Source organism: Lathamus discolor, chromosome 4 (assembly GCF_037157495.1).
Source record: "Lathamus discolor isolate bLatDis1 chromosome 4, bLatDis1.hap1, whole genome shotgun sequence".
Lineage (NCBI taxonomy): Eukaryota > Metazoa > Chordata > Aves > Psittaciformes > Psittacidae > Lathamus > Lathamus discolor.
Window position 1 is genome coordinate 14,714,620 of NC_088887.1, and position 26,747 is coordinate 14,741,366.

Below are 26,747 nucleotides of genomic sequence, written 5' to 3' on the forward strand. Positions count from 1 at the left end.
TGACAAAAAACTCCCATCACAAAGCTTATCATTTAAAGCATTACTTCCCTGGGAAGTTGCAGAACTATGGATTCAAGGCAACCTTATTTAATGTACAGACAGAAAAAAAGGTTAATTACAATTTAATTACTGTATTATTCTCCATTTTTTCCTACAGGAACTGAAGGCATTTACTCATAACAGTAGCTATTTTTATTGCACCCCACAATTACTGTGTCGTACTCAACATAATGTATTTTTCATATTTGGTGTGGTTTAACCGTGGTAGTCCATTAAGCATCACACAGCCACTTGCTCAGTCTCGTGACTATTAAAAGCCTTTTAGCTACAATATTCCTATAACTTCAAAATACAACTATTAAAATGTTTTTCCAGATTTGATTTTTTCTGTGGAAACTCACACAAATAGGAATTTACTAAACAGACAAAATGCTGGTCTTAGTTTTATTCTATGTTGTAATTTCTAAATTAAAAATTAATTGCACAGAAACTTTCATTTAAGTATATATTACACTGAGCAAAAATGATCTACAAATAAGTAATCTGACTACTTGAGACAAGTAAAATTCCTGATTAAATAAAACCAAAACTAATTTGGCTCAGACATTTTCAAAATCAGGAGGAGAACCAAGTATTTCTGTGTGACCATCGTGAACTTGCCTGGCAAACCAGATCTTCTCTAACAGAATGGGTGGGAAAAAACATCTTGAAAGGAACAAACACAAGGACGCCTACTAATTAAAAAAACAGAATTAGAATGACAGTTTTAAAAATTATCACCTAGGTCAATATTAATCATATAATGTTCCTAAATTATGACAGTGTTGAATAAATATAGCCCTGTTCTTATTATTTATTAATTCATTTACATTTGGCTTTACATGTCATGATCATAATGAAATTGTCAAGTAAGTATCCAGTCATGGATTTTTTTTATTTTCATTTCACAATTTCACATTTCTTCGGGTTAAAGAAAAGTTAAAAAAATAAACATAGCAATTGATGCTCACATTTTGTCACTCCATCTGGACCTACCTTTGAAATAGGCAAAATGAATGGTGTGATCCTGATGAATGAGAAAAACTTGCATCAATATTTCACAACTTGTCAGGCAATTATTGTCATTGACAAATGAAGGATTTAGTGTAATGTTCTTCTAAAGTAAAGACTGTGTAACAGATGTTTTCCCTCCTGATATGACAGAGTATTAAAACGTCTAGTGTGTGTCGTGGTATTATTCAGTCCTCATAAGCTGAATATGTCAGAAATAACATGGACGGAAGGTACTTAAATAGAAGCACCACAGGCAGCCAGTATGCCCAGTGGACTGCACATCTGAACAGGATGCAGATCTCAGGCTTGCACTTGACTGTCACCACTCTTCTCTGGGACTTTGCACAAGTCATCCACATATCTTTTTTTTTTCCACCTGTGTAATTGTTCTTCTCTACTTACAAAGGTTCTTTGGCTTAGACTTCCTCTTACAGCCTTTCTAGACTACTGAAATAAGGAGAACAGAAGTAAATATCGATGCCACTATGCAATACTCATTTATATAGTCGCTGAATAAAAAAATATGAAAATAAATTACAAGTTCACTAGAATTATTTTTCCCAGTTGTACATCATCATCCTCAGAGAATGTACATGATTTATGCCTACACTGGCACTCTAAAATGCATTTTTATTTCAGTAGTTCTTAATGATCTTTTAAACTTGATTTATTATATAAGCATGTAATGCGCCATTTACAGAAGTAATGTATTTCCCACTAAATCTGGTTAAACTCATTTTGACTATAACAGAAACTGAAGAAACATAGCACTTTCTAATTATGAGCACTTTTCTAGCCCAAAACCTACAATAACCTTAGCAAGTCTCTATGATTATATGCATTCCTCTGGAAGGAACACACAGAAGTATTCAAAGTCTCTTTTATTTTTTATGATATTACTTAAACCATGCATATAAAATATAAGTACATAATAGTGATAGTTTTTTGAACCACCAAAATATAGTGTGCATATATATATAAAAAAAATAATCTTAAATAACGTAATTTATACATATATGTATGTGCATTCTTATGCAAGCACTACTATATACACAAAGAGATATAAATATAAAATCCAAGTAGTCAGCAGACTATTAACTTACTTACATTTTCCTCTTTTAACAGTAGGGTTGCTCATCTCACAAATCATATTTCTGTGGGAAATGAAAGGTGCACTGCTGCCAGCATTTTGTAAGAAATAATGACACACTTTACTACCTGTAAGTGCTGACTGAGTGCTTCTGCTTTTCCTTCCCAAGGTGACTGTAACACAGATTGATGAAAGATTTGGCAGGACTACAAAGGTTAAAGATGCAGACCTGGAGCTAGAAGGCAGCCCTGACACTGATGGAATACAGTACAATGAGAGTGGCCACATTATTGTCCTATCCTCTGATAACCAGTGTAATATGAAAATTGACTATAGGAGAAGGGAACAAATTAAACCCATTAATCAAGCATATCTGTGCTAAACAGTTGCTCTAAAGAGATGAACAAATGAAAAATTTACTGTTTGTTTCCATGCTTACTAGCACTGGAGAAGAAAATTAATTATAAGGCTGTAGCTAAACTACTAGTTAAGATTTTTTTTTTGAAAAAACTATTTATTGCTTCAGCAAAGAACAAATGAGCCTCATTAGTGAGATTAGTTTCAGCTGATCATTTTGCATTAGGACAGTCTAATAATACACCTTCTAAAGGTACACTGAAGCAAATAACTTCAAAGAACCAGAGTCCATTTTGCATCTCTTCCTGTATTAAACTTAAATCAGAAATGTATGATTTGTCACCTCACTAAAAATTGCTTCTATTCTCTTCATATTGCTCTGGTAAAGTGGCTGTCAAGTTGCCTGTAGTCAGCTGTTTGTCAGGGATTCACAGTGGGATCTCTCTAGTCAGGGGCTCTCACAATTCACTCACAGAAATACATTCTTGGACTGCATTATCTGAAACCTACCTAAAACAAAACCCCTATACAGTGATTATTTTTTTTTTTAATAAAGTTAAATTAAAGTCGGATTGAAACTCAGGGAAATTATTCCAAAATCCTCTGTTGATAAGGGGAAGCAAGATACATGGAAGTTCTTTAATCTACTGAGTAAAAAGTACAGCATGATTTCCTATATTGCTCTGTCATCCTGCTTGAAACTATTATTAAAGTGGTGATACCCTTTTTGAAAGAAAGGAAACTAGCTCTCTATGAACTCTAAGCCTTTATAGCAAATTAGTACCTGAGGAAGGTCAGAGAGATTATGTATCTACCAGCAGAAGTGGATGAGAGCTTGCAGTACAACATTTATGCTGAGTTTTCTAATCTCTTTTTCAAAAAGGAAGTTCTTCAGGGTGAAAGCCTCTGTCTTGCAATGGACTCTGCTGCAGCGCTGGGTTTCCCTTGATGCAAACACCTCCCATGGGGAATTGAGCTAAAATCCTGAAGATAAACCATCCGGAAATCAAACAGTAATTAGCTTGTCACTACTCAGTTGACCTGATTCCCACTGGAAGTCTAGAGGCAAAGAAGCAGTTACCAACCATTACGGCTAACAAAGTCTGCTTCCATTGTTTTTATGTCTCATGAGTAACAGCCTTGGTGGGTAAACCTAGCTAGGGAAGAGCTTTTAAAGCTCTTGGTGCATTTGAGAATTGCTTTCTCCTATATAGGGTTCTCATGTCTCATACTGCAATAGCAAGTGCTATTATTCTTCAAATTTGCAGCACTGACACTCTGTATTTTCTTGACCAAATATTTTTATAAAACTTGAATAAAGTTATATTTTGTCTGTGTCCCCTACTGGAACTGGCCAACACGTTAAAATGTTACTAAGGCAGAGGAGAAGGAATTATAATAGCACACGGAAACACAGAGATATGCCCAGCTCCACAGGCCTGATTTTCTTAGAAGACAGAGTCACTATATCCCATTATTACCACCCAGAAGCACAATTGTGATTACTGACTGCTGAAAAACACATTTAAAGATGAAATTTTGTGCAACTATGAATGATTTCCTTTATGTTTCAAACCCTCCTCCCTCCCCACCTATTAGCAGATTTTTTAATATAGTTTGTTTAACCTCTAAAACAAGTCTTGAGCAGGACTGAAAATCTGACCCAGTGCCTCCATTATCTTCTGCTGAAGTGATTTAACTGTCCTTCTCTTTCTAGAATACACCGTGAAATGCAATAGAAGCTAATTCAACAAATGCTGCTGCAAAGAGATTCCTGATAGCCATTCTTGAAACTTCAATTGCAAAGCTGCATTTCATACAACATGGACTCGTCATTCCCAGGGTAATGTTCAAAACTACTTTGAAGATTTAACTGTAGACCTCATTCCCGTATCGTTATGTCCAGGCATTCCTGACGTTTAAACAAGACAACTTGTCTTTACATTGTTTTAACTCCATTTAACTTCATTTTGGTAATAAATCCATCCAGCCTTAAGCTGTATTAGCAGGAAAGAATGTATTGAATACAAGTCTTATATGATGTTTCAGTGTTTGCCTTTCATAATCCAACTATGTGGTAGGTGTCTAGCGGTTATCTTTAACCATATTTCTCTTTTTGGTATATGACAGAATAAAATCTTTGACATTATATCCTTAGCAGTGCATTAGCCTGTATTCCCCATAGTAACATTTGACAGATTGAAGAGCGGATGGCGGTATCTGGAAGGTAATGTGGCATGGGCATAGAGGCCCATGGTTCAAAACCTTCTTTCTTGTTTTTCCACTGCTGGAGCACTTAGCCTTAGTAAGAATTCAAGTCATCCTTTGTGGAAACAGCATTTTAAAGGTTATCCAGAAGAGCCTTCTCTTTTACTGCAGTAAATCTTCTGTGAATAATGGGCAACTGGCTACTATAAAATAACTATTTTCCACAGTCTGCACAGTCTGTGATGACTCTGGCTTATAGTTGCACTCATGATTTTGAATTATAAAAGTAGTTTCTACTTTTTGCATGAAAGATATGTGGTTTTTGTATAGATGATGCAAACAGTAAATGGAGATGGCATGTAATAAAACTATCTGAAATATCTATTACTGTGAGAGGAGTTTACAAGTCAAGATAGGCAAATAGGGAAAAAGAATAATGGCAACAGTAAGTATTTGTGAAACAATGGAAATAATAATTTGGGTTACTGGTGCTCAGCCACAAATGATAAAAAACATGCATAGTTTTCTTTCTAAATGATAACGGGGGTGGATCTAAGTAAATGAACGAGAAAAGGATAGTGAGTGCTATTATATCTATAGCATTTCATGAAGTTGAACAGCAGCAAATGATGGTTTCACAGAATATCATAGAGCTGAAGAGAATCAAATTGTGGATTCAGATAATATATATATTAATAAAACAGAAGTAATATGTTATTTATTCAGATTTCCTATTGGAAGTAAGAGATCAGTGAAAGATGGAGAACCTGCAAGCACAGGATATCTGAATTCTGAAGAATCATAACAGACTATCAAAACAACTTAGGGTTGTTTTAACACGAGCTTGAAAAACAAAAATTTCAAATTAACCTTCCATTGGCAGCGCTTTTGGCTGTGATGTGAAAGGCTGGAGTTAGTGGTCTGAAACAGGCAAGTCTTGAAACTTAGTGTCTCATTTTAGAAGGCAATTGTTTCATTGTTTATGTGGATATTTTCTCCCATTATTTTTTTATTAAATGCTTCAAAAAGTTTCTTTTTTTCAAGGCAGAGTAAGAGGATAAAATCAGATATTTTTAGGCATTTAAAAAATTCCCCCTCCTCACTGGCAGAGCATGAGAGACTGACAAGTCCTTGAGCAGCGTGATACTGAACAACAACTGAAATATTGGTGTGTGTGTTATCAGCATTATTCTCAAACTAAAGCCAAAACACAACACTGCACCAGCTACTAGGATGAAAAATAATATATTTCACTCCAGTTTTGACCAGTGAACGCATTTCTTCTTGCAGCGTCAAACCTAAAGTAGAGAAACATAAGAAAATATGAAAACTAGAAACTACATTATGAGTCTCATAAATGATTTTATTCTAGCTTGTTCAATAATTTGAGACAGGTTTTATCTAGGTGTTTCTCATACATTAAGATTTCTAAGGAAACAGTGATGTTAATCGCTAATATTACAAAAAATTTGCAGCTAATTTTATCAAATGTATGACAATTTCAAAGATCATTTGAAGTTCCAACTTCTCCAGCTATTAAGCCAAAACCAAAGTCTTGAGGCATCTCATAAAGGTTTTTGTTAATGACAGTCATTATGTATAAAGTAAATAACAGGAAAAAAAGAACAAAACAAATCCAGATTTTTTTTCCTTAGAAGTTAATGTCAGAAAGTATAATTCCATATATGAAAATAAAAGGAATAGAATTCAGAAAGAAATGTCAAGTAAAATTTCATTTCTAAATGTCACCATTTGTTACACTTTAAAGAGTTTCTCTTACAAAAAGAAGTATTGTTCTGTGGCTAAGCTAAGTTATTGGGGAAACGAATTTGATTGCAGTTGCTCCATTCTGAATGACACAGTGTATTTTAATGAGACAATAATAACAATAACAAAAACTTGAGTATTTCAGTTTAAATCAACATAGGTCATGAGGATTTACATTGAAGAAACTTAAATCAGGTTGTAACCACTCATGATCTAGTCAAAACCAAAATCAAACAACAACAAAAAAAATCAACCCCAAAACGTAAAACATTTGCAAAAGGAAGTCTTTTAAAAAGAAAGTTTCTCTTACACAATTTCTATTCTTTTAAAGAACCTCCAAAATAAACTTGATTCTACTTAGTTTTAAGGCCAATATTTGCAATTTATACCTATCTGTTGAGCTCCAATTCAACTGATTAGTAACATTCATTTAGAAACAGTATTAAAAATTACGTGTAAGCAAAGAACAGATCATTGTGAGATAAGTTCTAGATCAACAGACAGGTTTTAGATATACCTGCTTCTCACATTCATCAACTATCACCCATCCATTTTTCCAAATAGATTTGTTCCATACTGAAATTCAGTGAATTTGGAACAAGGTGAAAATAATTTTACCCATGCATCTGAGATGAATGGAAACTAGCAGGAGCTCAGCATTTTGAAAACTTGGGCAGGTGCCTAACTAAAAGTATGGACTTATTTCTGAAAAACTTAATCACAGGATTTATTTCTCTGCTGTAACATCTAATAGAATAAACGAGATTATGAAAACCATAAACTATTTCATTTTCACTTGGTTGGATTTCTAGACAGGTAAAATAAAGACAAATTATCTCCAAGTTAGGCTTCTCATTTTGACATTCTTATTACTAATAATATAAATTGTATAAGAAGCCCTCCTTGAGACCTGAGAGAAAAAGCTTTCACAAGAGAATTTGCAAATTTATGATCAACACCAATGCTTCCTGTATATTTGGAATGGTAGTATTTAAAATATTTTTTTTTTACTGGAGATAATGTTCCTCTGTTCACCTGTGGGAGTACTAATTTCTTTTCAAAGTCCACCCAGAAAAACCTATGGATGTTACTCCATATATAACTCACAGCCTCTTACCGATACAAAGTATGTGAGTAGTTATCCCTAATTTTGACAGCTTTTTCACATTTCTTCTTCTTATCTGACATTCATCTTTTCATCTGTTAGACTACAATTGTATAGCTGGTTTAGCTACTGCATGGGCTGCAGTTGTATCTGCTTTCTGCTACATTATATACCTTAGTCAGCCTAAGAATTCAAAGCCCCATGCTTTATAAATTCATTCAGAACAGGCAGGATGGTTTCTGAGCGCATGCTGCACCTTGTAGGTCTTCTTATGAGTTTCTCAATTACCTGTCTGCTCACTCCATCATTTTCCCCTTAATAGCTGGTCTGTGTATATATGTTGATAAACCACAAACTCATACTGAAGGGTCTCAACGATATAGAGAGATCTTATGCTATGCGGCCATCCCCTCATTCAATAGAGTCAATATCTTCATTAAGAGAAATGCATTCATAAGCACAGTAGAGATCACTGAAAACTGATTATCCCTACAAAAAGGGATTTACAGAATTTGAGAGGATCTACAGGGAAATCAAGGAAGCAACATTAAAGTATGTTGTTCCCTACAGAACAGAATATTGCAAGCCCCTGCAGGAACCCCTTAGAAAAGTGAAGTCCAGAGAAGCAATAGATCAGAAAATATGGCTCTTGAATTCCAGATATGAGAGAGAAAATAATTTGAAATTACACTGCACAATATAAGAATAAAGTGCTTAGAAATTACTACCCTTTATAATTTTCACAGCGTGTTTAGTCTTGTCCTCTTGTCTGTACAGCTGATGTACTGTCCCCCTTACGTAAGTAAGGAACAGAAGTTTTCCCATGGAGAAACCAAACCAAACAAAAAAACACCCAATACTTTAGCTGTGCTGAACTGTAAAGGATTTACCCTGAATGAGCAGATGCCTTTCTCAATCATTTTGATTATAAGAAACTTCATATATACATAAATTCATACAGACCTTGGGAGCTGTTTCAAAGTCAGTAAGACTGTTCCACAAATGCTTAGGCTGACCAAGGAGATGTTACCTAGGGTGCAGAGAAAGCACGGGATGCCTGTCTGACACTGAAAGGCTGAATGGGGTCCAGTAAGGGACTTCCGTCACGTCAGAAGGAAGGAGATGCAATTGTATGTAATCTGAAGGCAATAAACAAATGTAAGCAAAGAAATATTTGAAAAATCATGGCAGTCAGGTGAAGTTCCTGATGACAGGAAAAAGGGAAATATAACCCCCGTTTTCAAGAAGGGAAAATGGAAGACCCGGGGAATTACAGACCAGTCAGTCTCAGCTCTGTGCCTGGTAAAATCTTGGAGCACATTCTCCTGGAAGGCATGCTAAGGCACATGAAAAACAACAAGGTGCTTGGTGACAGCCAGCATGGCTTCACTAAGGGGAAATCCTGCCTGACCAATGTGGTGGCCTTCTATGATGGGGCTACAGAATTGATGGACAAGGGTAAAGCAGTTGATGTCATCTACCTGGACTTGTGCAAAGCGTTTGACAGTGTCCCACACAAAATCCTTGCCTCTAAATTGGAGAGAAATCAATAGGTGAACCACTCGGTGGATAAAGAACGGGATGGATGGCTGCACACAAAGGGTTGTGATCAATGGCTCAATGTCCACTGGAGACCAGTAACGAGTGGTGTCCCTCAGGGATCGGTGTTGGGACCGGTCTTGTTCAACATCTTTGTCGGTGCCATGGACAGTGGGATTGAGTGCGCCCTCAGCAAGTTTGCCGATGACACCAAGCTGTGTGGTCCGGTTGATACGCTGGAGGGAAGGGATGCCATCCAGAGGGACCTTGACACGCTTGTGAGGTGGGCTGATGCCAACCTTATGAAGTTCAACCATGACAAGTGCAAGGTCCTACACCTGGGTCAGAGCAATCCCAGGCACAGCTGCAGGTTGGGCAAAGAAGAGATTCAGAGCGGCCCTGCGGGGAAGGACTTGGGGGTGTTGGTCAATGAGAAAATGAACACGAGCCAGCTTCAGTGTGCACTTGCAGCCCAGAAAGCCAACCGTATCCTGGGCTGCATCAAAAGAAGCGTGACCAGCAGGTCCAAGGAGGTGATCCTGCCCCTCTACTCTGCTCTCGTGAGACCTCACCTGGAGTATTGTGTGCAGTTCTGGTGTCCTCAACATAAAAAGGACATGGAACTGTTTGAACAAGTCCAGAGGAGGGCCACAGGGATGATCAGGGGACTGGAGCACCTCCCCTGGCTGAGAAAGTTGGGGCTGTTCAGCCTGGAGAAGAGAAGGCTGCCTGGAGACCTCATAGCAGCCTTCCAGTATTGGAAGGGGAGTTATAGGGGTGCTGGGGATGGATTATTCATTAGGGACTGCAGTGATAGGACAAGGAGTAATGGGTTCAAACTTTAACAGGGGAAATTTAGATTGGGTATAAGGAAGAAGTTCTTTACTGTAAGGGTGATGCACTGGAATGCGTTGCCCAGGGAAGTTGTGAATGCTCCATCCCTGGTGGTGTTCAAGGCCAGGTTGGACAGAGCCTTGGATGAGATGGTTTAGTGTGAGGTGTCTCTGCCCATGGCAGGGGGTTGGAACTAGATGATCTTGAGGTCCTTTTCAACCTTAACTATTCTATGATTCTATGATTCTATGACCTGTACCACCTATCTGTATGGAAGGTTGCATGGAGACCTCATCGCAGCCTTCCAGTATCTGAAGACAGGCTATGGGGATGCTGGGGATGGACTCTTCATTAGGGACTGAAGTGACAGGACAAGGGGTAACGGGTTCAAACTTCAACAGGGGAAGTTCCAAAATAGAAACCATCTAGTTGCTCTATCATGCTACACTTGGAGTACTGTCTACAGTTCTGGTGTCCTCAAAATAAGGACATGGAACTCTTGGAACGAGTCCAGAGGAGGGCCACAAGGATGAGCACGGAACTGGAGCACCTCCCGTATGAAGATAGGCTGAGGAAGTTGGAGCTGTTCAGCCTGGAGAAGAGAAGGCTGCCTGGAGACCTCATAGCAGCCTTCCAGTATCTGAAGGGGGCCTATAGGGATGCTGGGGAGGGACTCTTCTTCAGGGACTGTAGCGATAGGACAAGGGGAAATGGGTTCAGACAGAGAAGTTCAGGTTAGATATAAGGAAGAAGTTTTTTACTGTGAGGGTGGTGAGGCACTGGAATGGGTTGCCCAAGGGATTTGTGGTGGTGTTCAAGGCCAGGTTGGACAGAGCCCTGCGTGACATGATTTAGTGCGAGGTGTCCATGCCCATGGCAGGGGGGTTGGAACTAGATGATGTTAAGGTCCTTTTCAACCCTAACTATTCTATGATTCTACGATTCTAAATCTGACAACTAATTCCAATGTTGTCACAATTAATTAGACACAAGTAAATGAGAAGTATTATATACATAAATACCTTACTGTTCTAAGAAAAAATTCTGTGTAGACCAAACAGGCAATGAAATGAGCCTAGAAGTCATTCAAAATTAAGGACTATCACACAGACTTCTTGTAAGTATGGGCATATAACTGTAAGTACAGGTGGCCACCTGCATTTTTAGTGTACCTGGACACAAACAAGGCAGAGCACAGTGAAACCAATGACAAAGCAATGTTGTATGTATTGTTTAATTTGTTCTGAAGAATACCAAACACCACAGAAAAGTGTTTAGAAAAATCCCTCATCAAAGAAAATTAGAACCTTGAGGGACGATCAGGAACAGAAGGAACTTCTGCTCAAATTACCTATTCTGTGAAACATAATTGCATGCCAGCCTATGAAACCTGTGCATATTGAATAGCATAGCCTAGGTAGTCTTTAGATTGAACCCACAATGAAAATGGCTGTTTGGGCTGGCACCTTACTTCAGCATCTGGTATGCAGAATTGTTCACTCTGATATCACATAGTATTATTTTGGTTGTCAATAAAGAATTATATTTTTATTGCTTGTGTTTGGTCTAATGCCCTGCCCTTGAAGGCTGTTACTCATTGTAGATTCAACAGTGAATCATCTGCAGCCAGCAATGCAAACAAGATTATTGTTTCTGGCTCACACCTATGGAAGCTGGGAGTCTTTACCTCCAGCTTTTGATTCACAGATAGAGACAAAAGATATTGTGACTTTAATAAGGCAGATAATGAAAACAGAAAAGTCAACACATCAGTGCTTTCGCTGAATGTTTTACTGCAATCTCTACCTCCTACATTTCTAACTTTTCAAACAAAATCAGTTCTCCACTTTGAATACCTGTTGATTTTAACAGATATAAGATGATATGATATCCATATATTCTGAATAAATCTAAGACTCTCTTGCTCCAAGTATTATTTCTATAACTGTAAGTGCTTGACGAAATTCCACTAGAAGTAGGTAAGAGTTTGTATAACAGCATCTTAGATTAATGCTCCTTAATGCTGGAAGGCAGCTATGGCTGCCTCATCTCTGATTCACATTGAGTCATTGCAACCTCTCATGGTTTCAAAGTCAAAACCTTCCAGCCTAGATGTGAGATGTATTTAATCTTCAAATAAGCTTCCGAACAGCCCGAATCTCTTCCGTCTTTATCAGCATGAGCTCAGTGACACCAGGCTCTTCATCAACATTAACTGTGTCTCCTGAGTGAATCTCTCAGAAGTAAAACTAAGGGAACTGAAAATAAAATATGCCTACCTGGGTAGGTGGCAAGAACATGAAGTTTAGGGAACAGCATGCTGCTTTGTTAGTGCCATCTATTTTGGATAAGACAAAATAGAGCAGGGGGAAGTATTTTTTTTTCTGTAGAATATTGTGTAGAATCATGCCAAGGCTGTTAGAACTTTGGTCTGGGTCCTGACACTGAAGAACTCTTCTTTACTATGTTTTCCACTCTTTAACCCATAATTAAAAAAAACATCCTATAAGGAATGTGATCGCATCTCCTGCTAAGACTATTTTACTTAAGATATGTTTTAACATAAAGGAATATTTTCTTCCTCATCACTCTGATTGAACTCCATTTCAAACCTAACTCAATATTTCTTCTAGTCCTGAGTGATGTCTTTGGTGATATTTCTCTATCTCTTAAAAACAGAGGAATATCTGTAAATATTTGAAAGTCATTGTGTTCTCCCATTGTTAATCACTCCTGAAATTTCCAATAGCTTTATTTTTGTTTTCTACAGTTAATTGACCATTCCACATTAATGAATTAAGAAATAACAGAGAAAAATGGTTTTGAAGTGGAGTTAAAAACAGATTTTACACAATAGCAGTTTCAGAACTGAAGTCCCTACATTTCCCTGCCTTTTCCAGAATAACCACTCCCTGTGTCACAGAGAAAAGTGTGAGCATGTCCTCCAGGTCCCATGCCAGAAAGTCCTCAGCCTCTGCATCCTGTTGTATACTCCTGTCATAAAAACAACTCAATGTTTGCACCACTACTCCAGTGTGATTTTAAATTACTTTGATAATGTGAGATCCACAACAAATTCTCTCCAAGAACCGGCAAAAGGCAGTGGGTGTCTAAAGACAATGTAAAGCTACTTCCCAAGCACCAGTATTAGCATTCATTGGGAGTGGAGTAAGACTAGGTTTTGTCTAAATAATGCTCTAGGTTTATATTATGGAAAGACAGGGATTAAGCAACAAAGTCCCAGAAAGTACTTATGCAAGGATGAGATTCTGGAAATCATAATTTTTCAAGATGAAACTGTTCATCTGTTTTAAGTCACAAATCTTTGTAATCAGCATAAAGAATAAATAAAATCATTTATTTTTGCAGAGTTATTTTACAAATCTGAAATAAAGAACTGCAGGATTCTTTCAAGAAAGATATAGCAAAATCTTGAGACCTTTGTTCTTTAAACTGCTTTTTCCTTTATTAGAAGTTAGGCAGTCATTCATTTCCTAAGGCCCAAAGATAGTTCCACTGCCACCCCCCCATATTCCAGAAAAAAATTGCATCTACTCTGCAGGGACAAACTAGGTATATGTTTTCTGACATCCTTCATTTTCTTCAGCTTTGTATTTTCATACACACTTAGATTTATGTAAAATCTTGGAGGTACAGATCATGTGGGTAGAAGTGAAATATTCTCCCTTCTCCTCTATAAAATCCAGCTTGCTAAGCTTTGTGTTTAGAAATGCAGGGGGAGAAAGAAGACACCTGCTGTTGCTGTGGTTTAAACTGTGTATTTTTAGCAAGAACTTTTTAGGAACTCAGATATGGGTGCCATTTGAAATGTCAGCATGTACTTATTTACTATGATCTATTTTTCTACAATGTAAAGACTAAACTTCTAATATTTGTAGACATAATATTGCTTACAGATAGAGGAGACAGATATGTAATATTACCTAGAATTCAATACGTATTATATTGACCTTAGCCAAAACCACACATGCATCCTTTTTTGAAGAATTAGCTAGAATTTGGTCATCTTACAACCATACAAAATATCAGTAATGAAAAAAGCAAAATCCAGCATTAACATATGTAAAATCCCTTACACAGAAAAAGCACATACCAGAATTATTACAACATTTCTTATCAAACATGCACTTAACAGTCCCAGGATATTGCAAACAGTATTTGAAGTATAACCTTTAAAATAAACCTACTAGATAATAAGGCTGTTTTATCCAGGACTTTCTCACTCAGCTTTGCCCTGTCTTTCTTTTAAACCTCTGATTAAAGCATTTAGCTGCTGGCTATATTTAAGCTCTAAAAGCTTTGTGCCCTATACCAGTGACAGAAAGTTCTGTCTCTGTCAAAGAAGAGTTCTCGTGGGCTGAACAATATTTCAGTGATGGGCCACAACAGTCTCTCGGACTACACCTGAAAGTGACACACCGCACTCTATTTCAGATGCTTGATTTTGTTCTCTTGCACGAAGCCACACACCCTCCCACAGGCAGAGGAAGAATACATTTGGGGGAAAGAGGCTGGTTTATTTGGTTTTAATTCATTATTCTGTTTTATGTCACCAAGCACAAAGATCAACATTTTCAGTGCTACCCCACCCAAGTTCCTTTTCAAGAAACAAAACAATGTAAAAAGAAGCACAGCTTAGTGTATTAATAGCTTTATAAGATATATGTGAAAAGCGGTGATGGAAAGTGAACTTTGACAACAAAGATTAACACTATGTCCTGAAATGGTGTGTTGTTCAACACAATAGTTTCAGTCAGTCATACTTAAAAGCTTTCAGTATATATGTTCCTATTTCATTTTGTACTGCGTGTTGAGTACAATACTCATACACTTGAAAGGGATGAATAGTGAGTAAAGGGCCAAGAGTGGAAACAACGTGATGGATGAAAAAGCTACCAAGGGAAAACAAGTTTAGGAAAGAGGAAAATCACAATGAATTATTAAACATACACTTAGATACAGACATCCCTGGGTCAGACATTCCCTGAGCAGCAAACTGGTGGAGACTAGGAAAGTTTTCTGGGATGTATCACTGTGTACTTCCTCTTTGTTTGCCCTGGTCCCTAGGCAGCTCATTTTGGTCACTATCCAAGACAGGATACAGGACTATACCCATTGGATATCAATATTACAGCTCAAAACATTCTTAGCTGTGGACAGTTTTGCTTCATATACACAGTAAGGCTTTTGCAGAACGTTATTCCATTTGGTTTAGGACCACTAAAACAGACCTTGTTTTCATGTTTTCTGTAGCTTTACCTTCCCTCAAAACCCACTTCAGAAATTAAATTGGTATAATGAGCTAGGCAAAACCTACCAGACTGCAAGCTGTGAGTAATTTAAAGAATAAAGCCTTACGTAGAGTTCTCTCCTTTAATCTATATTTGGAAGGAGCAATAAAAAGTGCGTCTTGGCAAAACAGCTACGGATATTTTTCTTAACAATACTGTTTTTTTTGGGATTTGTTGTATGCCTTTTTTTTTTTTTTTAATTCTAACAACTAAGATTTGAGTAATAATCCACATAAAGTGTCCTCAAATACCCATGGAATATCACTGCATAAGCCTGGAATGATACTTGCTGCAGCCACATGAGCATGCATATTATAGGTCACATAGATGACAAATAAAAGTCAACACTTCTTACACAGTAACATTATTGATATAATAATTGCTATACTGTCTCATTCCATATTTAATTTAAAACATTTAGTTTATACATTTAAATTTATCATTCAAATAACTCGTTTAATGGGTTCTTATTATCCTTTATAATCATTCCTATTAAAATGAGTTCCAAAGGTCTCAGTACCTCATCTCTTGATGGTGGCCAGCAGAGGATACCTAGAGAAGCATTCAAGGACGGAGTGCTCAAAATATGCTGGATTCTCTGGCAGCTTCCAGTTTTCTACAGTTTATAGACTTTCTAAAACAGATTAAATATTAAATATCAGTATTTAATATTTATGTTTAAAAGTTATATTTAATAGCCTTGATTGTTTTTTCTTTCATCAGTTTTTGTGATCGCTTTAGAACCAGTCTAATGTCAACATCCTATGTCAACATGATCCACACTATCCACTGTTATGTGAATAGGCATCCACTTTACTCCATTTAACAATTACTCCCTCCTTTTTTTTTTTTTATGAGAAACATCACTTGTTTTCTTCATTGCAGTCCTAACTTTACAGTCTTTTATCATACCTCTCATTCAATGCTCTCTCTTCTAGGCTGGAGAGTCCCTGTCTATAGAATTATTCTTCATAAAGAAACGATTCCACAACTGTTGATTTCCCTTCTGTCTCTTCCAGTTCTACTTCTCCATTTTTAGATAAATGATCTTGACAGCAAAAGATAATCTTATAGATAGGGTATTAGACTAGAGTCCTGGAAAAAAGGATTATGTTCCTGTTTGTGTCACAGATCTTATGCATTATTCAGTCTTCTTGTCTGCTTAATTTTGAGTAACCATTCACAGGTAAGGGAACATATTCTTCAGAAACTAAGAACATTTCTGCTTCCAGCATGTAGAATATGACTACTACAGGATAATTTGATTTTAAATTAATACTTAAATAACTCAATGGAATGGGGTTAACTTGGTTATTTTTTAAATTAGCTGAGACTCACATCTTTGGATCAGACCCTTAAAAAGTCTCAGAGGTATTTCTGGGTATCTCGTTTATCCAGTGTTCATCCCAAAAAAGCTTTAGAAAAATGTCCAGTTTACAATGGGTTTGTACTTAGCCCAGAAAATCAGGCATTCCAAATCACTGGCACACTTATGGCTATTAACTTCACTCCTTTTTTTAACCTGCAGTTGAGGCCACTTTGCCAGATGCTGCAGAACTGTGATGACAATACTGTACCTTCAGAAGGAGACATATTTAAGTGCCTCTCTCTATCACTTTTTTTTAACAGCAGCTTTTCAGAAACTGATTTTCTACTCTAAATAATTCCGAACTATGAGGGAACTTGTGATAAAAATGGAGTTGTCTGGATGATTATGCAAGTTAAAACAAATTAATCTTTCAGTTAGGTCATACACACTTTGGTATTATAAAGGTGTAAAAATCAGAGAAGCAAACAAACAGTTCTCACATCCCATGTTGCTGGTGAATTGTTTTTCTAAGTAAGAAGAACCCATTGTTTTCTTCTAATACAGAAGGACTGTTTAATACTTTTATTTTATGCCCTAAAAATGGGTAATGCTGAGAAATCCAGAGGGAAGACTGGATTTTTGTTTTGTTAATGTGTGGAGATTTTGCCAGTGGTACCTACTGATTCCTGACACTCTATCATCCAAATGGCAATTATTGCATCACTTTGCAATGCAGACCTGTCATTTATGAACAATAATAGGGTTTAAGCTTTTTTTTCCTTTCCTAGATTTATTCCTCCTGAGTAAAGACAGAAGCTTCAGCAAGACCTCATGTGGCATGATGCCAGAAAGGCAAACAAGAGGATATCAAATTAAATGAAAGAGCAGCTGAACTTCAAGCCCTATATTAAAACAGGGCTTTCGAATCAGTGGATAGTATCTCTGAATTTCTGTGCCTTGCTGCCACAGAGCCTTCGGCATCTCGGCTGGAGTCCAACAAGCCCTAAGGCCTTGCTCACACTCACAGATCCAAACTGAATATATATACAAAACAAAGAAAAAAATCCACAGTAGGAATCATAAGCTTTTTATTAATTTTGTGGGGGATTTGCAGTATTTTCCAATGCTCAGTGCTTGGTGTAGTTAGTAAGGGCAGGGAAGTACTACACAAATTATTTTTCTATCTTTCTTAAGCATTTATTTGCACATACATTCAAATAAGCTGTGGCATAATACCAGAACATGTCCTAAATATTTAACAGCTGCTTATTTAATTGGGAATAAGTTTCCAGAAACAGTTAATAATAATAATTAAAAAAAAAAAAAAATCAGTGAAATACACGAGAAAGGATTATATTCAGTTGGTTTCTCTGTGGATGTATAACTTAAGAGGTTTGTATTGTTTCACTGTTTTCATGATTCCCCAGGCAAGCCAGCACACCCAGGCAGAGGTCCTACTGTTGAGTCCAGCCCATCCTCTAGAGACAAGAAAACAAAACAGGAACTTCTTTTGTACTAAGTGATTTCCTGGGTCACTGCAAAGGGGTTCCCAGCAGGTTTCAATAAAATACTCCAGGCTCTTTTTATGGGTGGAGGTAAGGCACAACTAAGCTTTTTCTCCAGTATGATCAGCAAATCAGCTCTATCCACAGCAGCAACACAATGCTAACGCATCAAAAGCTTCCAGTATTTTGGGTATCGGATTATACAGGCAAGAAAGAAAACTGCATAGTAGCATCTTCCAAGGATGACTGCCCTCCTCACATACTCACTGCAACCTAACATCAGTGTGCCATAGTTTAATCATTCTGTTTTCCTGGCTTGCATTTAATTCGATTTTCCACTTAGGGAATGACTGCACTTAATCAATCCATGTAAGCCCATCTCAGTGGAAGAAGGGAGAAGCCTCCAAAATTCATCAGGGAAAAGATAATAAACTTATTAGACCTGAGCATCTCCCAGACATGGTCCAGTAAAGTTTTATTTCATTTTTTAATGAAAAATACTGAAGCAAGAACTATTTCAGGGAAGCCATAAAAAAATAAAGTACTGTGGATGACTGGGTACAGACCTATAGAGGATAAAATAGCCCAGGTACAGTCTTATATGAGGTAAAAGCTGTGATACAGCATGCATTACAAATGAACTGCATGGAGAATAATAGTGGTACCCATTCATTTTAGGTAATGAAACAAAACAGACCCTATAAAGGAATAACTACTGGCAAAATTCCAGTATTTTCCATGACTTATTCTAAAATTACCCAGACAATGAAGTTTTTAAGATAACTTCACTTGCTAATGTTCCTGATACTAATTAGTATTTCACAGTATATTATTTACCACACCCTAAGTATGAATAACACTCATATTTGTTGTTATTTTTTCAGGCTTTTGCTTTTGAAAACAAGCGTGTTTAGGCACAGAAAAGGTGCTTTTTACAAGAAATTTTCCTGACTTAGTACACATGGTTTATATATACAGAAAAAACGTTTAAGCAATTCTATCACATTCCCAACTTCTGCTTCAAAATAATCCTATTCAAATTAAACTTGCCTTTTGTCCACACTATTGTTCCACATGTCCAGTTATCAGGAGTCTTGGAGATCTTTTCACTTTAACAAAAGAAAATATAAAGTTTGTGTGTGTATTTCTTTCACTATGACTGCACAAACAGAGGTTTTCAGGTAGCTGAATTTTTGCCCTGCAAGATTCTGCACAAAGAGCTGCGCAGCATCTTTGAACAAGATCCTTCTTTAGTATAAAACTGGATGCAGAATTACTTTGTTCTATCATGGTTGTATTTTATTATTTTAACTGATCACTACAAATATACCAGCTCTGCTTCCAAATCAAATTCACAGACAAAAGGAACATTCATATAAGTCCTTCAGAAAAGCAGACAAAAATCATGTGATAAAAACCTAAACTGGATAAACATCTTACCCTTAGTGAGGCATATTGGCTTTGCACCGATTTCGTTCTTCGGTGATTGCCAGACTAGTAAGAAGTCAAGTTCATCTGCTTCTCCTCAAATCCTTGAGTCTTCACAGCCTACAAAATATAACTTGCTTTGTGATAAACAGAAGACTGGGGTTAGCTGCACTCTGAATCTACCTTATAGGGGATCTTCAAGTAAACTGAGATTCCATCTCAAGTTCTTTATGGATCTTTTTAAAGGTTTTTAGTCTTTTTTCCATGACACCATACATCTGGCTCACAAAGCATATTTCTATTTCTGGTGTCTATCCGGATTCTCTGTCTCATGCACCATGCTGTGAATTTCCTTCCTTACCTGCATATGTAGTTCAGCACATGTGTCAGTCCCCCACGTCTTCTTGTTCCTGAGTGGCTCTTCCAAAGCCTGCTTCCAGATCACTTGTGGCACTTACCTGCTATTGATTACCTATTATTACTCATTGTCCATATTAATAGCAGTATTATTAATGGAATCAATAATAATATGAATGACAATACTTTTAGAGATGCAGTATCTCTCAAGACTACTTTTTGCATACCTTTCATATGTTCCGTAAGTGTAGCCTCTTTTTCTGGGGTACCACTTACCTTTCATTTTTGTCTATTTAGATGAAAAACACCTTGAAAATCTGTCAGTCTTCTTTATATCTTAATTGCTTTCCTCTGACTATCATTGCACTGAAGCCTCTTCCAATGTCTTCCTAATTTAAACCAAACAATTTTTTCATTCCCCTTTCAATTTCAAAACTTGTATCTATATCTAGACTTTAGAATCATGGCCATGTGGATAACCAGAGAAGCACAAAAAAATTTCCCAGTGTATCCATCGCCTGTTGATGTCCAGCATCAAAAAAGGTTGGGAACCTCACACCAAAAGATGAATTTATTAAAATATCTATTTTCATTTACCTAGCAGTGGGAACACTTACTGAATTAGTGTGAACATTCAAGTTCCTAGATATGATCTTAAAGAGAATCAACGTTCATAATCAGGAATAACAAAATCAAACCCTACTTATGTATAAACAGCTTTTATCAGGCCGATGAGTAAATTTAACTTTCCTGAAAGATTTAGTTATTTATCAGATCATTATGCTGAAATTTCTCTGACAAATTAGAGTTGTGACATATGTTCTAGACCAAATTGCATGGATAATTATTTGTGGCACAGTTTAATAGTTTGAGAATATATTCTGTTCATGGGATACACAATATTATTTGTGAGCTCATAATATACTAGAATTGGGCTTCATACAATTATTCAAAAATGGAGAGATCAGTTCATAAAATTGTATAGTACGGGCCATATCTAAAATCCACTGAGGTTACAAGCAAAATTTCATTGAACTTTGGATTAGATTCTGTGAGATCAGATCTCAGGACTTAACAAATGAAAGTTACGCCTTTCTCCTTTGCTCTTCTTTGGGTAAAGAAACGACATTAAAATACATACATATAAATTTTCACATTTGCAATAATAATAGACCAGAATATTGCCATGAATGTGTCTTGTCTCTGCAATTTCCAGGTAATATATTTATCTATTCAGACTGTTGCATGTTTGTTTAGACATGAATATTTGTCTGACATCTCTTGGTTTAGCTTCCCAGTTTGCAGCTCTTCACCTGTACAGTGCAAGGACTTTGCAGCTTTAATTGGCTCAGCCTCTGATTCCATATTTGCTTGTGTTATCTATTCTGTATGTACTTACATACAAAGCACTCACATCTATATTTATGTTCTCTAGATTACCAGATTTACTCATCCCTAATCCAGCCTAAATTTATTGTATTCAGAGTATTATAAGCCTGCTACCATAGACACAGAAAGCTGGTTTTGACAACAAGGATTATGTCCACATTAACAATTTGGCACAAATCAAGGCAGCAGGTGCTGAGACTCTTCATTATCTTCACTGCATAAAGCTTGCAGAACTGACTTTAGAGGAGTTCAGTCATGCACTCGCTTTGCTTTCCCACCAGCTGAAGCAAACATCTGCCTTACACTTGCACCCCAAGGCTAGCTGAGGCTAGCCAATGAATCCTTCCTTCTCCACCTGCAGGAACCTCTGCAATCTCCAGGAAGCACCACACTGTGCTTTCCTTTAGTTGAAGAAAATTACCTCACTAGACCACTGTTCCCCTCATACCACCACTGCTTGTGTAAGGCCTGAGCCAAAGCATGTGTCCTCCTCAGCAGCTAACTCAGTAACTGCAATTTTCCAAAGCAGCATTGCTTGCTAGTCTTCTCACACCCAGCAGCATCATATAGTCTGCGTTATCCAGGTGTGCCCCTGGTTTACCTTGTTGCTTGAGCAGTCCACAGACTTTCAGCAGCACTGAATTTGGAATAGTTAGCAAAACTCCTGAGGTGAACTGGTAGTTCCTCTCTGAATCTTTTGAAAGGTGAAGAAGGGCTGTGTTCAACACAACTAATAACAGTTTATTAGTAAGACTACTTTCTCTATAACTCTTGTGTTTCTGTAACAAAATTTGTTATTAGACGATATTAGTATAACATTAGGGCACATTATACCTCTTCATTTAGGAAAGCCTGCATGGCACATGCTTTCTTTTTCCAGTTCACCAGCTTTTTCATGGACAAAAAACCCCCCAAAGATCTAAATTTGGGTTTAGTGTTACACAAACATATACAAGGTGTAAGCTTCAACAATTTTGGCTATGTGACAAAATGTCATAAAAACTTGACTGATGAATAGCTATTAGATGCATTGAAGGTAAATTCTAATTTCTACCCAGTAATTCAACTTATAAACAGTCCCGAAAGAAAAATTTGCTGTTTGAAACATATAAGCATTAAACCTAATGAATGGTCTCTTAGCTTTTATAATACTTCCTGAAAACTAGATTAAGGTACGGCAGAAAACCTTTAAGGAATCAGTGAAAGTATAATGATTAATAGCAGAAATATTACAAAGTCCAATCAAATAACCTTCTAAAAATATTCCCTTTGCATTATTAACCTTGTCAGTCATTCCTTTAAATGAAACTTTGCTTAAAAATAATAAAAAGAAGGAAAAAAGAAGGAAATGTACAAGTGTGTATACCCGGAGTGACTTCATAAATTGATTAATTTTTGAAACATTTGACTTTGATTAATGAGAACAAGACAGATAAAAAATATGAACTGAAGATATAAATACACCCTACCTATTTATGCTGCCATTTTTCAAGCTGTCTTTTCTGATGATTATTTAAAATTTAATACCCTATAACTTGCATGGAAACTGGCAACTCGAGGATAATTATTTTTTTTTTTAATCATGATGACAGGAACTTTTATCACTGCTTTTTCAAAAATAATGGAATCAGTGAATCCATAGCTCTAATTCATGCCACATCACATATATAGAAGTAGTACATATATGAAATTGCAAAATCATTTCAGCATCACCTAACACTGGTGTGGATCTTGAACCTCCAACTCACCTACAAAGGTGAATCCTTCTATTTGTATTAAAGGGAGATGAACTCTGTTCAAGTACTCCACGGGGGCACCAGAAGAACATGAAGTTTGTTCACCCCCAGCTTATTATAGCACAACTGTATTAGTCACACTTCACATTTTTACACTACTGTTAGAGAGAACGGCAGATTCCAAGAACCACATCAAAAGACATAACATGACGCTAGCACATGCAGTTAAAAAGGTAGAGGTGACTCAATTTCTAGGGGTTTATTTTTAAATATTTAAAAACTGTTCTGACTCTAAGAAACACTTTGTATTTAAAAATAAAGGATAAAACCTTGACTCTTGACATCTTTTTTTCTGTAGGTAACAAATATCTCTCTTTTTCTCTTACGCAAAAGTAAACATGCAATTATTTTAAAATACAGTTTTATCTTTAAAGTGTCACTTGCAAAGCAACAGTGGTATGAATAGGAACCTCTGCAAACTGGAGGCACTGCTTTGCCATGAAAGCTGGTACAGTGTTCGTAGCAAAACTTTACAGCAAAACTACTGCTCTTTAGATTATTACTTTTTTTCTTGTGGTTCTGAAGGTGATATATCAAGGCTAAATCTACAATTCATAAAACCTACAACTAAAATTATTCCCATTAGTGACACAGATGGCAAAAACAAGTCTATATTGAAATCGATGGGAGTTTTCTGTACATGAAAGCTACAAGGTACAGGTGCTTATAATTATCATCTTTAAACCTAATTTAATTTTCTGTGTCATTGTAAGAAATTGAAAGTCTTTTGGAAGGTAATTGGTATTTAAATTCCAGGGGCTGCCCAAATCCAGTAGCTGAAGCTGAAACTTGAGATAAAAAAAGAAAAATTAAAGATTTTGAGAGAGAAAAGTAGTTTGTGCTTCAGCCTTAAATGATCCTGATATCTGATACAATGGAAAAGCTGAAGAAGAGATTAGCCATTTGAAAAATGACCATTCCAGAGCTGTTCATTGATTTCTTAAAGGTCTGTTCACTAAAAATACATTTAAAGCATAAACGGCAAAGATCCTGGTGGTAAGTCATTGCTTGAATTCAAACTGCTTGTAGTCTGCTGCATCAAAACAGTAAAAAATATTGCTACCCCAGCAATAAGTTAGCATTTGCTATGACTGTGGGTGCCAGCTTGAGATGGCGCAAGCAGGCATGAAGGTGCTTATATACTGCATGTATGCATGTCTAAAATTGTGTTGCACTTTACAGTACTTTTGATATTGCTGAGGATGCCTGCTGGAGAGTAGCTGAGGTTTTTATTGTACAGAAAGATAATTATTTATGCAGCGAGGTAAAGATGCATCCAAAGGTCCAGCAGTTCGGGCCACATGCTCACAGCCACAGTGCCAATGCTGGATTCAGCGGTGTGGGGATGCAAATACGGTGAAGGGAGAGGAGACAGCAATTTATTTACAGCAAATGACTGACTGCTGATATATCTGGATTGCTACATTATTCTATCAGGCTCAGATGATTATTATTTTGTGGTCAGCTGCTAGTCAGAATATTTGATATGTTGAAGGCAGATGAGGTCCTAGAAGGCAAGAAATAGAAAGTATAATGACATTCTTTGAATAAGGACAGAAATAAAAGGAAACAAAATATGGTCCAGGGAATTACGAATAGACAGCTTAACTTCACTTCTTAGGAGAGCTCTGGGATAAATAATCAAAGTACACAACACCTGGAAGATTACAAGAAAAAAAGTAACAGTTGTCAAGGGCAAATTATTTCAAATCTTTTTCATTTTTTTAGAACAAGTTTAAAAGTCTAGGGGTAAAGTGGGACAAAACCACATAAAACAAAGAGCAGGGATTGGATTCAGTTGCTTAAATACAATATTCATTACCATGAAGTCATTCAAGACAACCATACACGGCTGGCAGACATGACTTAAACTCCAAGGGAGATCTGCTGTCTTCTAGCTGACAGTTGGATGCCAGGCAGGATATTTTATGGTGCCTAAAATGTTACCGGACATCTATGCCTAAATAAGTGAATTAATCACAAATGTTCCAAGCCTTGACTTTCAACATAGATTTCTAGGAAATATATAAGTGAGAGAGCAGAGGCAAAAATGGCCTTATGGCTATATTTGGAGAACAATTACCTACAGCTATTGCCCAACCAGAAGCATTGAAATAAAAGAGGTTCCGAATGGCTTTTTCATTGACCTGATTGTGTATGAGATTATCCATGTTACTAAGAGAAGCCAAACTGAATTTCTCAAAGCTCTGTATTATTTGCAAACATGCCAGGTTATGCTTCCCCTCTATTCAGAATACCTGGAGTACTGTGTCCAGTGCTGGGCTTGCCGGTACAAGACAGAGATGGAGAGAATCCAGCGAAGGGCCACAAAGAAAGTTAAGGAACTGGAGAATCTCTTCTATAAGGAAAGATCGAGAGAGCTGGGGCTCTCAACCTAGAGAAGGCTCAGGAGAGATCTCGGTTATGGTGTGACTGGTACTGACCAAGTTCCATCTTGCAAGGACTTATTTGTTGGAAGTGCCAAATGCACTACATTATCCCCAAAATTACTAAGCAGTCTGTAAGGACAATTAATTTTTTCTGAGAAATTACAAGGTAGTTAATTAATCTGAGTTAAAGTTAATTAAAATTATACTCCTTTAAGAAAAGTGTTGGTCCATTTAGCATATGTCAGGTTTTTTTTACTAATGACCTGAAAAAGAAAATATTGTGCGTTCTTGACATTTATTTTTAAAAGGTGTTGAATTCCTGAATATAAGCCTTGGTTCAAGAAAATTTAAAGTTATGTTTATTATCTACTATTATTAGTTAATTTTACTTTGCTACAGTAAGACTAAACACTGGTAGGTTAACATCAGAGCTATATAGTCAGATTTGCATGCAAAGCTTCTGGTGTTTGTAATGTATCAAGAGTCTGAAGGGGACTGGGTAAAGGCATTCGGAATGTAATACAGAGTGCTCAGCTCCTTTCCCATGGAATTTAAAAATCACATGGCTACATACTACCTAGGCAACAGCTCCTGAAAGACTCCCTTTCCACAGCACTGCCTCTGCTGGGGGAAGCAGAATGTAATCATACATGCCCATAGAGCTTCTAGAAGTTGTGACTTAGAGACTGAGCTCTCCCTTTTACCCTTATATAACACACTGATGTCACTAATATTTCAAATGAAGGATCTATCTATCTTATGCATCATCAACATGCCTTGGCTTTTTAGCAGTGCTGGGGAGAGACAAAACAGCAGTAAAATCCAGCTGAACTGGCTCGCATGCTCTACTTGCTTTAGCGTGTTGGTGAATCAGCTTTTAAGGTTGAAATAAAATATGATTTAGGATACTTGGATAAGTCAGAATTAGTACAGAAATATTACATTACTTTTGTGCATTATTAGTACATAAGTTCTGAAATAATTTAAATAGAATGAAACCAGTAAGCAAACACATACCTTAGACTATCTAAGATATTAACTGGTTCTTAAAGCACAAAAAGATCAAAAGCATGTGGTAATCCTCCTGAAATAATTACTGTAATAATTACAAAAGCAATGTTAAGCCTCAAGTGTATGCCTACCGAGACAATTCTAGAGCATTTAAAAAAAAAAACCAGCAGTACTTGGTTACCTGAGAGATGCCAATCATCTTACATCCTAACATATGCTAAAACTGGAATTTTAAACTGAAATACAAAGCTATTTTTGGTAAATATTTATATGCATAATGCACAGGGTTATAAATAG

General features: G+C 36.7%; 1 long non-coding RNA gene across 5 annotated transcripts in view; it reads right to left on the minus strand.

The window, feature by feature from the left end:
- The window catches only part of LOC136013078 (uncharacterized), a 37,256-nt gene extending 12,283 nt beyond the window's left edge, over window positions 1-24,973 (minus strand). For 2 of the 5 annotated variants that reach the window (XR_010612130.1, XR_010612132.1), the window contains exons 1-4: window positions 19,520-24,973; window positions 19,130-19,188; window positions 15,786-15,899; window positions 661-6,006 (exon numbers count right to left, since the gene is read on the minus strand). This is a non-coding gene — a long non-coding RNA (uncharacterized LOC136013078). The remainder of the gene's footprint in view (window positions 1-660; window positions 6,007-15,785; window positions 15,900-19,129; window positions 19,189-19,519) is intronic. The other 3 variants (XR_010612134.1, XR_010612133.1, XR_010612131.1) reach the window with 3 other exon arrangements.
- Between the last annotated feature and the right edge of the window lie 1,774 nt (window positions 24,974-26,747).